Genomic DNA, 13,657 nt, shown 5'->3' on the forward strand with positions numbered 1-13,657 from the left:
GAGATATGATATGAATGCATGAATATGACTAAGTACGAAATATCAATGAAATCAGTGAGATGACAGCAAGAAACGACCACTATGTGCCCCAGCAATATCAACATAAAGCCTAAACAAGATATCTAGCATGATGTAAAACTCAATTACTTTATCACATGGTGAAAAACACATATATCAACAAAGTAGGGCCACTATACAGTGCCCTAAAGATAACGGAGTCATAATTCACAAGGTGCACGCCCACACGCCCGTCACCTAGCATGTGTGTCACCTCAACATCAATCACATAGCACGTAATTTGGGGTTTTATACCCTCAACACTAAGTTTAGAAGAGTTACTTATCTTAAACAAGTCAATTCCGACATCGAGCAAGCCAAGCGATGCTCCAAGAATTCCATCACGCACGTTGCGACCTCCGAATGGCTCAAAACTAGCCGAAAGCAACTCAAATACATCAGATAAAGCCCAAGGAAGCAATTACAAATGATAAAGATCGAATCCCAAGTCAAATCCCAAATCCGGCAAAAAATCACACCCGGGCCCGCGCCTCGAAATTCGACAAAACTCACAAAGTTTGACAACCCATTCAATTACGAGTCCAACCATACTAGTTTCACTCAAATCCGACTCCAAATCGGTATTCAAAACTCAAAAATTCATGTTATGTCCTCTTTAACTTCACCAACCAATTGCTTAAAATGAAGATTGATTCATGAGATATAATCAAAACTGAGTGTAGAACACTTACCCCAATCCCTGTGATGAAAATTGCTCCAATATCGCCCCAATCCGCACTTGGAAATGTAAAAATGAAGCCAAAATCGTGAACCCTTGTATTTAACATTCTGCCCAGCACTTCCGCATCTGCGGACACATTAGCTGCTTCTGCGGTGTCGCTTCTGCGACATAGCCTCCACTTCTGCGGAATCAACTGAGGACTCGACCCTCGCACCTGTGGACAACATACCCACTTTTGCGACATCGTAGGTGCGAGTCACCATCCGCACCTGCGTAAAACCTCGCTCCTGCGCTCCATCACTTCGCACCTACGCATCCGCATATGCGCCCAAATCTCCACTTCTGCGGTCTTCCTCACCCAGCACTATTTTTGCTCCTACGACCACTTCGTCGTTTCTGTGACCACCGCACCTACATACCAAGCGCAGGTGCGGTCACACAAGAACCAGCAATAGCAACATTGAAGAAAATGATTCGAAATCAATCCGAAACACGGCTGAGCCCCTCGAGACCCATTCCTAACACACCAACAAAGTCCCATATCAAAACACGGACCCACTAGAGGCCTCAAACACACATAACAACATCGAAACGACGAATCACACCTCAATTCGAAATCATTGAACTTTGAAACTTTAACTTCCACAACTGATGTCGAAACCTATCAAATCACGTCCGATTGACCTAAAACTTTGCACACAAGTCTCATTTGACATTACAGACCTGCTCCAACTTCCAGAATCAGAATCCGACCCCAATAACAAAAAGTCCACTCTCGGTCAAACTTTCCAAAATTCCAACTTTCGCCATTTCATGCCAAATTCTACCACGGACCTCCAAATCACGATCCGGGCGCGCTCTTAAGTCCAAAATCACCGAACGGAGCTAACGGAACCATCAGAAATCCAATCCGAGGTCAATTACTAAAAAGTCAGACTTGGTCAAAAGTCAGACTTGGTCAAACTTGTCACGCCCCAAAAATCGAGGAGCACGACCGGCGCTCAACCGAGTAAACCCGACTGAGCAAGCCTGTTAGGTTTCATTCTACCCAAACTAATTCATGAATAAATAGGAGATGGAATCCATTAATCACACTTAGTAAGTATTTCATTAACAACTTCCATTAGCAGCTTAAATCATAATTATCAAAATATTACAAGTTTTATAAATCTTTGCAAAACATCATTATTTCTACTTTAATTCCAATACCTTACACAACCCATAACCTGTCTACGGAGCCTCTAAACACAACTGAAGAGTAATGTAATATGGAAATGCTGGTAACAAGGCTCCGGCTATACCTCAAATACAAAGTACATGATAAACAGATGAAACAGGACCCCGAAATGAAGTGGGGCTCACCAAGTAAGCTGAAAGGATGATGCGACACTAGCTGCGACCAACACTGCCTGCTATAGAAACACCTACATCTATTTAAAGACGTAGCGCCCCTGGCAAAAGGGACATTAGTGCCATCGAATAGCACTAGTATGCATAACTAAACACCATCTAGTTAGAAAGAACTTTCATACAAGAATAAGAAATCACAAGTATAACTCAAGACTAAAACGATTACCACATTATCAAATAAAAGAATCATACAACATTCACATCATTTTTCCATAACTTTTAGTTTGGGGCATTTCACACTATTCGTCATTTGTTCACAATACCACCGCTATCTTGAGCGGAGTCCGATCTCGACCCGATCGGCTAGGTTGCCACATTTGAGACATGTACTTCAATCACAATCTCATTTTCCCCTTTTTCTGGAATTCATTCACAATACCACCGCTTTCTTGAGCGGAGTCCGATCTCGGCCCGATCGGCTAGGCCGCATTTCCAAGGCATTGTTCCCTTCTCATTAATCAATTCGTTTCACATATATCATTTCATAGGCACTTGGGGCCACAACGTATCACATCATTCTTGGCACTAGGCCGCATTTTTACATCGTTCCCAATTTCAATATTAGCTTTGCCATTTAGGACAGTAGGTGCACACAAGAGCAATTTAAATTGTAAGCATGGATAAGACTTCACATAGATGGCACAATAATTCAGCTTCAATCTCGATTTAAGGTCTAAGCATCTCAATACATACTTCATACCCTTGCCCCTTTCAAGTTATCAAGATAGCACGTTGATCATGTTGAGACACATTTTTCACACATATAAGGTTACAACACCATCTCATGTAAAATAACAAGTAATGCAACAATTCAACTTTAATCTTACCATGTTCACACAATCACGGACGAAGCTCAATTTCTAAAAGACGGGGTTTTAGCCATACATACCTTGTTTAAGCTTTCTTTAAGTTACTACGACGTTCCGGAAATTCTAGCAATTCCAATATACTTTGGGACATAACAAAATTGAACACAAATTAGGAAGGTATTCATGGTTTTAGCTCATTTGAGCATTTTATCAAATACTAGTTGAGCATCTTGATTTCAAATCTCTTTCACAAGGTTTCCTTCATTCCCCAACCCAATCTTTACTTATTTATGTTCAACAATCGTCCCACAAACCTAATTTGTACATGCATGTATACATAATGATATTACACCCAAGAATCATACCTCAATAATCCCATCTTATACCCAAAACTCAAAATTAAAGTCTAATGTATAGAACCTTACCTCTTAGATGAAGAACTTGTGATTGGGTTCTTTGATTCTTGAAGATTGATGCAAGATTGGATGATTTGAATGTTGGGAATCTATGGATTTTCAAGATCAATCCTTGTTAATATAAGTGTTCAGGAGTAGTAATCAACTCAAAATACTCCAAAAACATTACCTTGGATCATACGAGGGACGTATGGGACGGATTCCCCTTGATAAAGCAAGCCCTAGCTCAAAAAAATGACTTAGAGACGCTCCATACCCGGTCTTGGGGTATTTATAGGGCTGCTAGGCGCGCGACCGCGGTCAAACCGCGCTCAGGATGCGGTGGCCGCGCTCGTACCGCGCTCGTACCGCGCTCGCGCTGCGTTCGGAGGCAGAAACACCCAGTTTTTCCGCGGACGCTCGTCTGACACAGGTCCGGTAAAATGATCATAACTTTCTGTGTACACCTCCAAATGACGAACGGTTTGATGCGTTGGAAACTAAACTCAAAGAGCTTTAATTTGGTAGGTTGTACATCGCACAACACCTTATATAAACGGAGATATGCTTATCCAAAGTGAGGTCTTGTGCGTTCTTATCTACAACTTTAGTCTATTATGAAATTTTCCAACTTGGCTTAGACTTAGGCCTCTCCATAGACCCCAAATCACTTACAATATGACTTTTACACTTATTAACATATCCAATTGATATCCATTATATCATGAATCCTCATTTGCACACAAAATAAAATAATTAGCCTACCTTGGCACCACGAAATCTTAAATTACTTAGCAAAATTTTCTGGGGCTTTACATTCTCCCCCGCTTAGGATCATTCGTCCTCGAATGATAATTGGAGTCAATCCCCAAATACTTAGTATAACTTATCTCCTTTCTCATACATCTTTAACTCTCAAATTTTGACTAACTCTGCCTTTCCAATTTGAAGCTTCTAGTTGAGAATCATTATTCTAAATCAATTCCGAATGACTTGAAAACCAAAACCGATGATTCACAGAAGTCATAATACATCATACGAAGCTAATCATGCCCTCAAAAACCGAGCGAAGTGCAAATTATCAAAATGACCGGTCGGGTCGTTACATCCTCCCCCACTTAAACATACGTTCGTCCTCGAACATGCCCAGAGTTGTTCCAAAAGCTATCAAATCACCGAGTAACCTTACCATGCACATACCCAGGGGTGATCCCACGTCACCCCTATCCCATATAGTTCTGATAACACAACATGACGGAAATTTCTTAATCTATCCTAGACCATAAGTCTTAGACCCCAATTTCCAACATCCGGAATTTTCTATAAGATCAGAATCTCGCATCTACACACTGTATAAGTCTGAAAAAGCTGTATCAAGCCATAATCATAACCCAAGATGAAATCACATGATATACCACATAACTCAAACACTCATAACGATAATTTCTAATCACAGTAGCTACTCAAAAAACCCCAATGCCGGTAATAAACCTCTTATCAAACAAAGCCTCGTTCTAACACCTTCATATACTGCCAACGATGAAAGAAACACGCATAAACTCATAATCATTCGTCAGATCAACAAGTCATATAGCTCCCCCCTCCTTCGACAAGGACTATAGCAAATTTCTAAGCCGACTTTCGATATTATTCTTCCAACCACGCTGTAATCAATTCTGATAGTATTCATTCTAGGTTCAATGACCTCATCGCATCCAACACGGCCACTCTGGTGACATGACACATCATTACAAACAAAATCCATACCCTGTGCAATTCGTGCACCCAATAGCAGCATCCCAAATGTACTCAATCATGAAAATGACTCAAACGAGAGAACTATCCCGCCAGCTTAACAAGTACCACCACAACGCCATGTTAAGAGCCTAGCACACACCATAAAACCAAAACACACGAATCTAACACAAAGGATCATGTCTCAACATAACTTCGCTACAATGCGTGACCCATCCAAACCCAATTATAGCATACGAACACCGCTTCAATCCCTTTAGACTGTACCAAAACCTGATCATGCACCTATGCTGAAATAGCATTATGCACCATATAAGTCGTATGACCATAATAACATCCTCCGACCATAATAGCTGAGATTCCACGAATCAGATGCCCGTAATACACCTCATGACACATATAAACGATGTTCTAACTCTCGCAATGCTACCACGACGAAAGAGATGTGTAGAAACTCATAACCACCTGCCAAATCATTAAATCATACAGTCTCTCCACCAGACAAGAACCATTACCTCATTCCCAACTTAATAACGATATTTCTCTTTAATATACCATACATAAATCCGATCGCAGTGATCTCAGGCCCAATAACCTCGTTTTACCCAGTACAAGATGCTCCAGCAATGAGCCACCTCAAACGCTAACCAAAATCTCATATGACGCCATCAATGCGCCAACAAGCTATAACTTGAATATGACACATAAGGAAGAACTAACTTTGGAAAAGAACTACCCAGCCCGCGTAATGAATAAAACAGTCGAACAGACGCTATGAACCATTCTCAGAGAATGAGAAATAAAATACACAAGAATAGATGTATAGAACCATACTTAACATCTCACTATTGCGGTATGCAACCCGATCCACACATGATACCATTGCGGAGTGCAACCCGATCCAAACAACATATACGTGGCGCATGCCACTCGATCCACACATAACAATAAATAAGGAAGTACCCATCAAGCCATAATGCTTATACCTACGAAATACCCGAATATCGACCACAAGCACCCCAAGTACAAAAATACAATCCTGGAGAGATGGATAGAGCCATACACTACAAAACCAAAGCACAACTAAGGTGCAATAAATGACCTGTATCTCGAGAGCCATACTGCTCATATAATACCACAAGGTACACGGGACCACAAAACAAGCGAATAATCAAGCCCTCTCGCAACCCACATGGAACATAGAGTATTACATGGAATAGTTGACGACGAGAATCACATCCGATGCCCGATAACTCCTCCGTAAGCAATGCTATGCCGAATGAACACATCCGACCTGGCGTAGAGCACACATTCACATTTGACCTACCAGCGGAGCCTAAACTGATTTTGATCATCCAATATTGGGCCAAAAACCTTTCAAGGATCCACAATGTCCCTATTCATGACACACACGGGCAGTCGTCCATCGGGAACAAACTCCCAGGGTCCACAACCAAATGACTATAGCGTCTTTCAAGCATAAACTCTCGCATTAGCGATAGTACCAGAATCTCCATACTTGGTTTCAATCCTTAACAATCAAGTGAATAACAGGTCACCTTTATACAAATTTTCCCGCGGGATACGCTCCCACAACCTTCCGCACCAGGTAGCAAGGTCTGCACCCAACCGTACTGATTTTGTAAAGCAAATCAAGAATCCGCAAATCAATACACAAAGCCTCTTACACAAGACACCGTTCTCAAGTGACACTAAAGAAAATGCCAGCTTACTCTGAACATCTGAATTCTTCCCTGCTCATCCGAGCTCGTGACATTCTTGCCAACACTGAACCGCAACCTTGATCCTCCACTTCCAATTCCCATGTCGCTCACTGCACCTATCATGCCGCAACGTGAGAGCGCCAAGAATTCATCATAACCCCTGAGCTACTAGTAGAATAAACACTTTATTGGCAGGAACCTTTCACTTAACTCAAAATAATTGCAACACGAAACTGAATTCCCATAATCGCAGAAAATACAAACCTCAACTAGTGATCTAAAACACCATAACTCTTCTGAAATCCATTTACACGACAAGTCCATTTAAATCAAACACCTCCCAATTCAATCAAGTTATGGTGGCTGTCAAGCCCGCACGTATAACCACAAACCACATGTATAACATAACACGCCGAAGGAACCGATCATTGCCATAATCATGCTGATTCAACCATTACTAACCGAACCAAATTCATCCAATTCACTCTTGACTTGCCTTAGAAATAGTAATAGCTCCATTCAAAAACATAACGAACTCAATCTGCACTCATCCTGAGTGATCCAAATCACGAGACCACATCGTCTCAATACCCATGAACCATCTCATACCCACCTCAAGCGCACAATAGCATTCATACTGGTACACCCATTCTGCAAGACCCTCCATGAATCTGAAGTTATTTCTCCCTTTCCTCCAATACTGCACCGCAGACCCGATGATAACGTAGAACACTCCAAGTCCCTTTCATAATCCACTGCAAAAACTCGATCCTTAACCACACAACGGACCCGAAATCCNTGTTCGCCGTATGATCGGCTTACGCTTTGAATTTGACGCCAGTCCCGAGCGTTCAGGACATTTTGGGCCCTGGAGCCATTTTTTTAAGAAATGGCAAGCTTCTTTGAAACGCGAAATGTTTTGATGGAGGGGAAAACATTCTTTGATTACTTGGTACAAGTATACATGCCTTCGTCGTCTAGGGCTCGGTTATTCTATACGGGCACGGTTCGTTCGACCATTTGGCCTGGTACATCATTTTCCTATCGAGACCCCGTTCAGCATATCTTGGCATCTCCGAGGGGGTGACCTTCCGGGGGGATGCCCCTTAGTATTCGAGGTTGATTGAAGAGAAGCCTTGAATACTTGTTGACCCTTCCTTAGGTAGCATATAGATGTTGCCTCGTTAAAAACCTTGTCGGTAAAAACCCTTTTTGGGATAAAACCCGATCGAAGGAAAAAAGTGCAACGCATGCTTTCGAAACCTAAGGCCTTCAGGTTTGAAAGCGCTTCGGCAGCATCGATCGAGTGCCTGCATACATGGTTAGAGCAAAATCTGAACGAAAAAAGGGAGATGATCATACCTTAGTGTCGGCGATGCCTCGCGTCTTATATGCTTTGATCGTTTGCTTTGAGGACGCGATACGGTCTGTTGCTTGTTTTAGTCAGGTGTAACCGAAAGTATAGCTTGTTAATGCTATTTTACCGCTTGCTTATCCTTTGGCTGCTTCGATGGTGGAGGTATTGGTGCCGGTGCCACATCGTGCACCGCAAACATCTCTTTTGCTGCATGTTGTTCTCCGTAGACGATTTTAATCCCGTCCTTTGTCGGGAACATCATCATTTGATGGAGGATGGGTTGTACTGCCCTCATGTAGTGTATCCATGGCCTTCCGAGCAAGGCGTTATACCTTATATCTCCTTCGATGACATGAAATTTCGCATTTTGGATTATGCCAGCTATGTTGACCGGGAGGGTGATTTCTCCTTTGGTCACTTGGCTTGCCATGTTGAATCTGTTGAGGACTCGAGAGGCGGGCACAATCTGGTCGAGCAGTCCAAGCTGCTCCACCACCCTTGACCTAATGATGTTGGCCTAGCTACCTGGATCCACAAGCACACGCTTAATTTGAAATGTATTTACAAGAAAGGAAATTACCAATGCATCGTTATGGGGCTGAGATAGAGCCTCGAGATCTTCGTCGCTGAACGTGAGGACATCCTCGGGTATGTAACCTCGAGTTCGCTTTTCCCCGGTGATGGAAATTTTTTTCTCCTAACCATGGGTTCTTTTGGAGCGTCGATACCTCCGAAGATCATGTGGATGACATGTTGTTGCTCTCTTGTTTCATTTTTCTTGGTCGCCTCTATCATGCCGCAACGTGAGAGCGCAAGAATTCATCATAACCCCTGAGCTACTAGTAGAATAAACACTTTATTGGCTAGGAACCTTTCACTTAACTCAAAATAATTGCAACACGAAACTGAATTCCCATAATCGCAGAAAATACAAACCTCAACTAGTGATCTAAATCACCATAACTCTTCTGAAATCCATTTACACGACAAGTCCATTTAAATCAAACACCTCCCAATTCAATCAAGTTATGGTGGCTGTCAAGCCCGCACGTATAACCACAAACCACATGTATAACATAACACGCCAAAGGAACCGATCATTGCCATAATCATGCTGATTCAACCATTACTAACCGAACCAAATTCATCCAATTCACTCTTGACTTGCCTTAGAAATAGTAATAGCTCCATTCAAAAACATAACGAACTCAATCTGCACTCATCCTGAGTGATCCAAATCACGAGACCACATCGTCTCAATACCCATGAACCATCTCATACCCTCCTCAAGCGCACTATAGCATCTCATACTGGTACACCCATTCTGCAAGACCCTCCATGAATCTGAAGTTATTTCTCCCTTTCCTCCAATACTGCACCGCAGACCCGATGATAACGTAGAACACTCCAAGTCCCTTTCATAATCCACTGCAAAAACTCGATCCTTAACCACACAACGGACCCGAAATCCTTAGGCACTACACTTTAATTCTTGAACCCACTAGGACCGTTGTTGAGAGTCCCCCACTCTGACCTGGTCCCGAATATACCCAAACTCCAACACTCTGCTAGCATATGAATACTCTCTCAAAGAAGCAATCGGCTGAATTCCTTTCCTTGTACATCACATCCACAAGAAGCATAAACTCTGAGTCTTCCCAAAACCTGCACATGAAATGATAAGGCAAAATATGGCACACATTTATCAAGTTATTTGCTCGAATTACCCCTTATGTTTTCTTTTCTTAGTCATAATTGATCCACCAATGCACCGATAATCAGAAACCACTTCTCAATTACCATGATCTTGCACCGCTAACCCACCAAATTCCTAAAAAACTTTTGTTAAGCTTCTCATAAAATATTCCAAACTATCATCCATAATCGCACATTCGATCTTCTGTTGGGGTAGTAAGTAGAACTCTTCATAGAACTTCATCTAAATCATGCAACCCCTAACCTGCTCATAGGAGATAGCCACTTGTGGAATTCCACACTAACTCTTCCAACGACACTGCACTGGTTACAACTACCACAAAATCAGTAAACCCTCCTGAGCCTATGCTCGTCCACCAGCTGTAAAAGTCTGTTCATTCCCATTGACATCAGCCGAAAGCCCGACAACACATTCCAAACTTGAAGTCACGTTGCATCCAAAAACGATAATCAAGTTTTCACACCCCTCTTCATTTCAAGCAAACTCATCTTTGCCATATTCAGTCTTACTCAGTGCAGTAGCCTCCATCCCAAATAAAATCTATAGACCTAGTCTCTTTCCACCATGATTCCCAAATCGCTCTACACTTTCTCAAGGCATGCAACTATCATGCCACAGAATCCATATGCTACTCTACGACTCTCACTTCGGTTAAAACATCTCCTTTAAGCAATTTCTCGACCTCTGCTTTTCATACTTGACCTGGTAGCAATTCAACCACTGTAAGACACCTCACTCTATGTCCTTCCTCATCCCTCGTTTCCCAATTTCTACCTCAAATCAAAATCCATCTCTGTAGCACCTGAACTGATAAATTGCCACTAACTCTAAACCTCCTCGAAGACCATCTTTCTCGAGCAATCAGCATTAGAAACATTAATTCGATTCTGAAACCGCCACACACCACCATCTCTGACAACCTCTTCTCATGCACCATTTCACAACACCCTACCCCGAAGGCATAGCAAGAAAACCATAACACCGGCGAGCCTTAATGCGTTCAAACAAGGACGACGACACCACATCACAAATAAGAATTCCACCACGCTCGAAAATATCAAGTCTCGTTACTCCATCAACCAAAGCATGAACATCCATAGTCTGGTTGCCTTTCCTCCGCTGGAATTAAATGCCGAACCTGTAAACCATGCACTGAGAAATCCTCCTTTCGAGTTATTCACTGCTTCGACACGTAAACAAGCACCCTACCATTACACCAAAACTGAGCGATAACAACGCATGAACATCATAGCAATCTGTGTATAGCCTTAAAACCGTAAGAAAAAAAAATACTGAGCTGAAACGACAGAACATCCTTCAGCAAGGCAATGATAATAGCCTACCTGAATACGCAGGGAAAAACATCATGCACCACGTCTGTACTACCACTACAACTCCTTGATGCCCAATTGATAACAAGTGCCCCAAATCGTATATGATTAAGTAGGAAGGAATTGAAGGTATAAGCTTTAATAGAATCAAATCGCACGATGAGGAATCAAGAAGGGAAGTGCTCCTAACAGCCCTGTAACCTCCCGATGATAAGTACAGACATCTCTGTACCGATCGACAAGACTCTACTAGACTTTCTCATAACTCGTGAGACCTAAGTGAACCTAGAGATCTGATACCAAGTTGTCACGACCAAAAATCCACTATAGGTCGTGATGGTGCCTAACGCCGTCGTTAGGCAAGTCAACGGTGATTGATCAACTTAATTATCCATTTTTATTACTTTTAAAATCATAATTTCCATTAATTAAATAGTATAAAATAAACATGTCAGAGTAATGATAATTATTACGTGAACTACCATACTAAACTTCCAATAGGAACCCCCAAAACCCGGTGTCACAAGTGCATGAGCATCAACTAGGAAATAAGATAAAATACAATATCTGTCTGGAATACAAGTTAGAAAAGAGAATGTAAATATTGCTGATGGAGACTCTATATATTGCGGATCGTAATATAGAATGTAGCTCACCATAAAGTCGTCGCAATAGTTGCGCCTCTGCGCCCAAAAGACCACCAAAAATATAAGCGTGCACAATAAGTGCAGAAGTGTAGCATGAATACGTAAATCAACGGGTACATAGTAAGTATCTAGCCTAACCCTGGAGAAATAGTGACGAGGGGTCGACATCGACACTTACTAGTGGTCCACTAAATCAAATACAGTAGGAAATAAGCAATTATATGGCGGGGAAATAAACGATATAAACAAATATAGGCACGTGGAACGGTCCTTCTCTGAACAGTAACTCAAGCTCTCAATTATCGGTTACCTCCTCAAGCGGAGTATATAAGTAAAATGGTTCCCGCCAAATAGATCGTCAAAACTCAAATCAGGGAAACTCACGGATGCTATAGCTTCTAGTCAAAGATTACGCACGACGCTGTCGAGGCGTCGTGCGTAATCCCATAAGAGTATTTATAGAAATGTCGAGGCGAACGGCTCCGATCCCATTATAACGTGTACACTGCTGAGGGTCGAGCGGCACGAACCATAGATGCATCTATTATACTGTCAAGGCGAACGACCCGCTCCTATAAGAGTGTGATACATAATCCTGCCGAGGCGTTCAACCCGCTCCACAAGAAAAGAAAGGAATTATCGAATTACGAGGCACGTGCTTACGATACAGTATATGAACATAAAGTGAGTATAACCTTTAACGATTCTCAAATAACTTGACAATAACTCAGGGTGATAAGGCTCGGCCTAATATATATGTAATTTTTTAAATCAAGTTCGATTAAATTTTCAATTAATTAAGCCAGCAGAATGAGTTCAAATAATTCAAATTATTACATGGTAAAGTCCTAAGTTTACACGGACATAAACATGCTTTAGCCCCGTACGGACTCTCGTCACCTCGCGCATACGTAGCACCCACAACTAGTAGCAGATTACAACTACGTCACCTAGGAGGTAGTTTCCCCCTCACAAGGTTAGATAGGAGACTTACCTCGCTCCGAAGTTCCACAACCAGCTCCAACGCCTCTCTAGAACCTCAAACCAAATGCCCATTGATTCGAAACTAGTCAAACAATCATGAAAACCAATAAAAATATGCCCCAACCTCATAATTAATTAGTTTACAACAATTCCCAACCCCGCTAGAAAAGTCAATAAAGTCAACCCTCAGGCCCACGTTCCCGGATTCCAAAAGTTTTCGAAGATAAACAAACATTACCCATAACATTACAAACTCACATATTTGATTTATTCCCAATTCCATGTCCAATTTCGTGGTCAAATTCTAAAATTATCAAATTTTAGGTTTTCCACCAAAATCCCAAATTTTTACTAATTTCCATGTTTAAATCCATATATAAACCATGTATTTAACTCACAATATGCGGGAATTACTTACCTTGACATAGATGATGAAAATCTTCCCTCCAAGAGCTCCAAAAATCGCCCAACCAAATGAAAATGTCAGAGAAATGGGCTAAGTCTTGGATTAAAAGCACCCCACTGCCTAGTGACTTTCGCACCTACGGACGAATTAGTCGCACCTGCGAGCTCGCTTATGCGAAGTGCACTGCCCAGCTGAGCCATCGCACCTGCGGCAGAATATCCGCTTATGCACAAACGCAAGTGCAAGCCACCATTGCGCTTCTGCGTTACGAGACACCGCATCTGCGATCACGCAGGTGTGGGAATTGCTTCGCACCTGCAACCACTGCCTTGTCCTTCCCCAGCCGCTTCTGCGGCTTTCATCTCGATTCTGCAAAGTTGCTT

This window comes from Nicotiana attenuata, chromosome 1, assembly GCF_001879085.1.
Source record: "Nicotiana attenuata strain UT chromosome 1, NIATTr2, whole genome shotgun sequence".
In the NCBI taxonomy this organism is placed as follows: Eukaryota; Viridiplantae; Streptophyta; class Magnoliopsida; order Solanales; family Solanaceae; genus Nicotiana; species Nicotiana attenuata.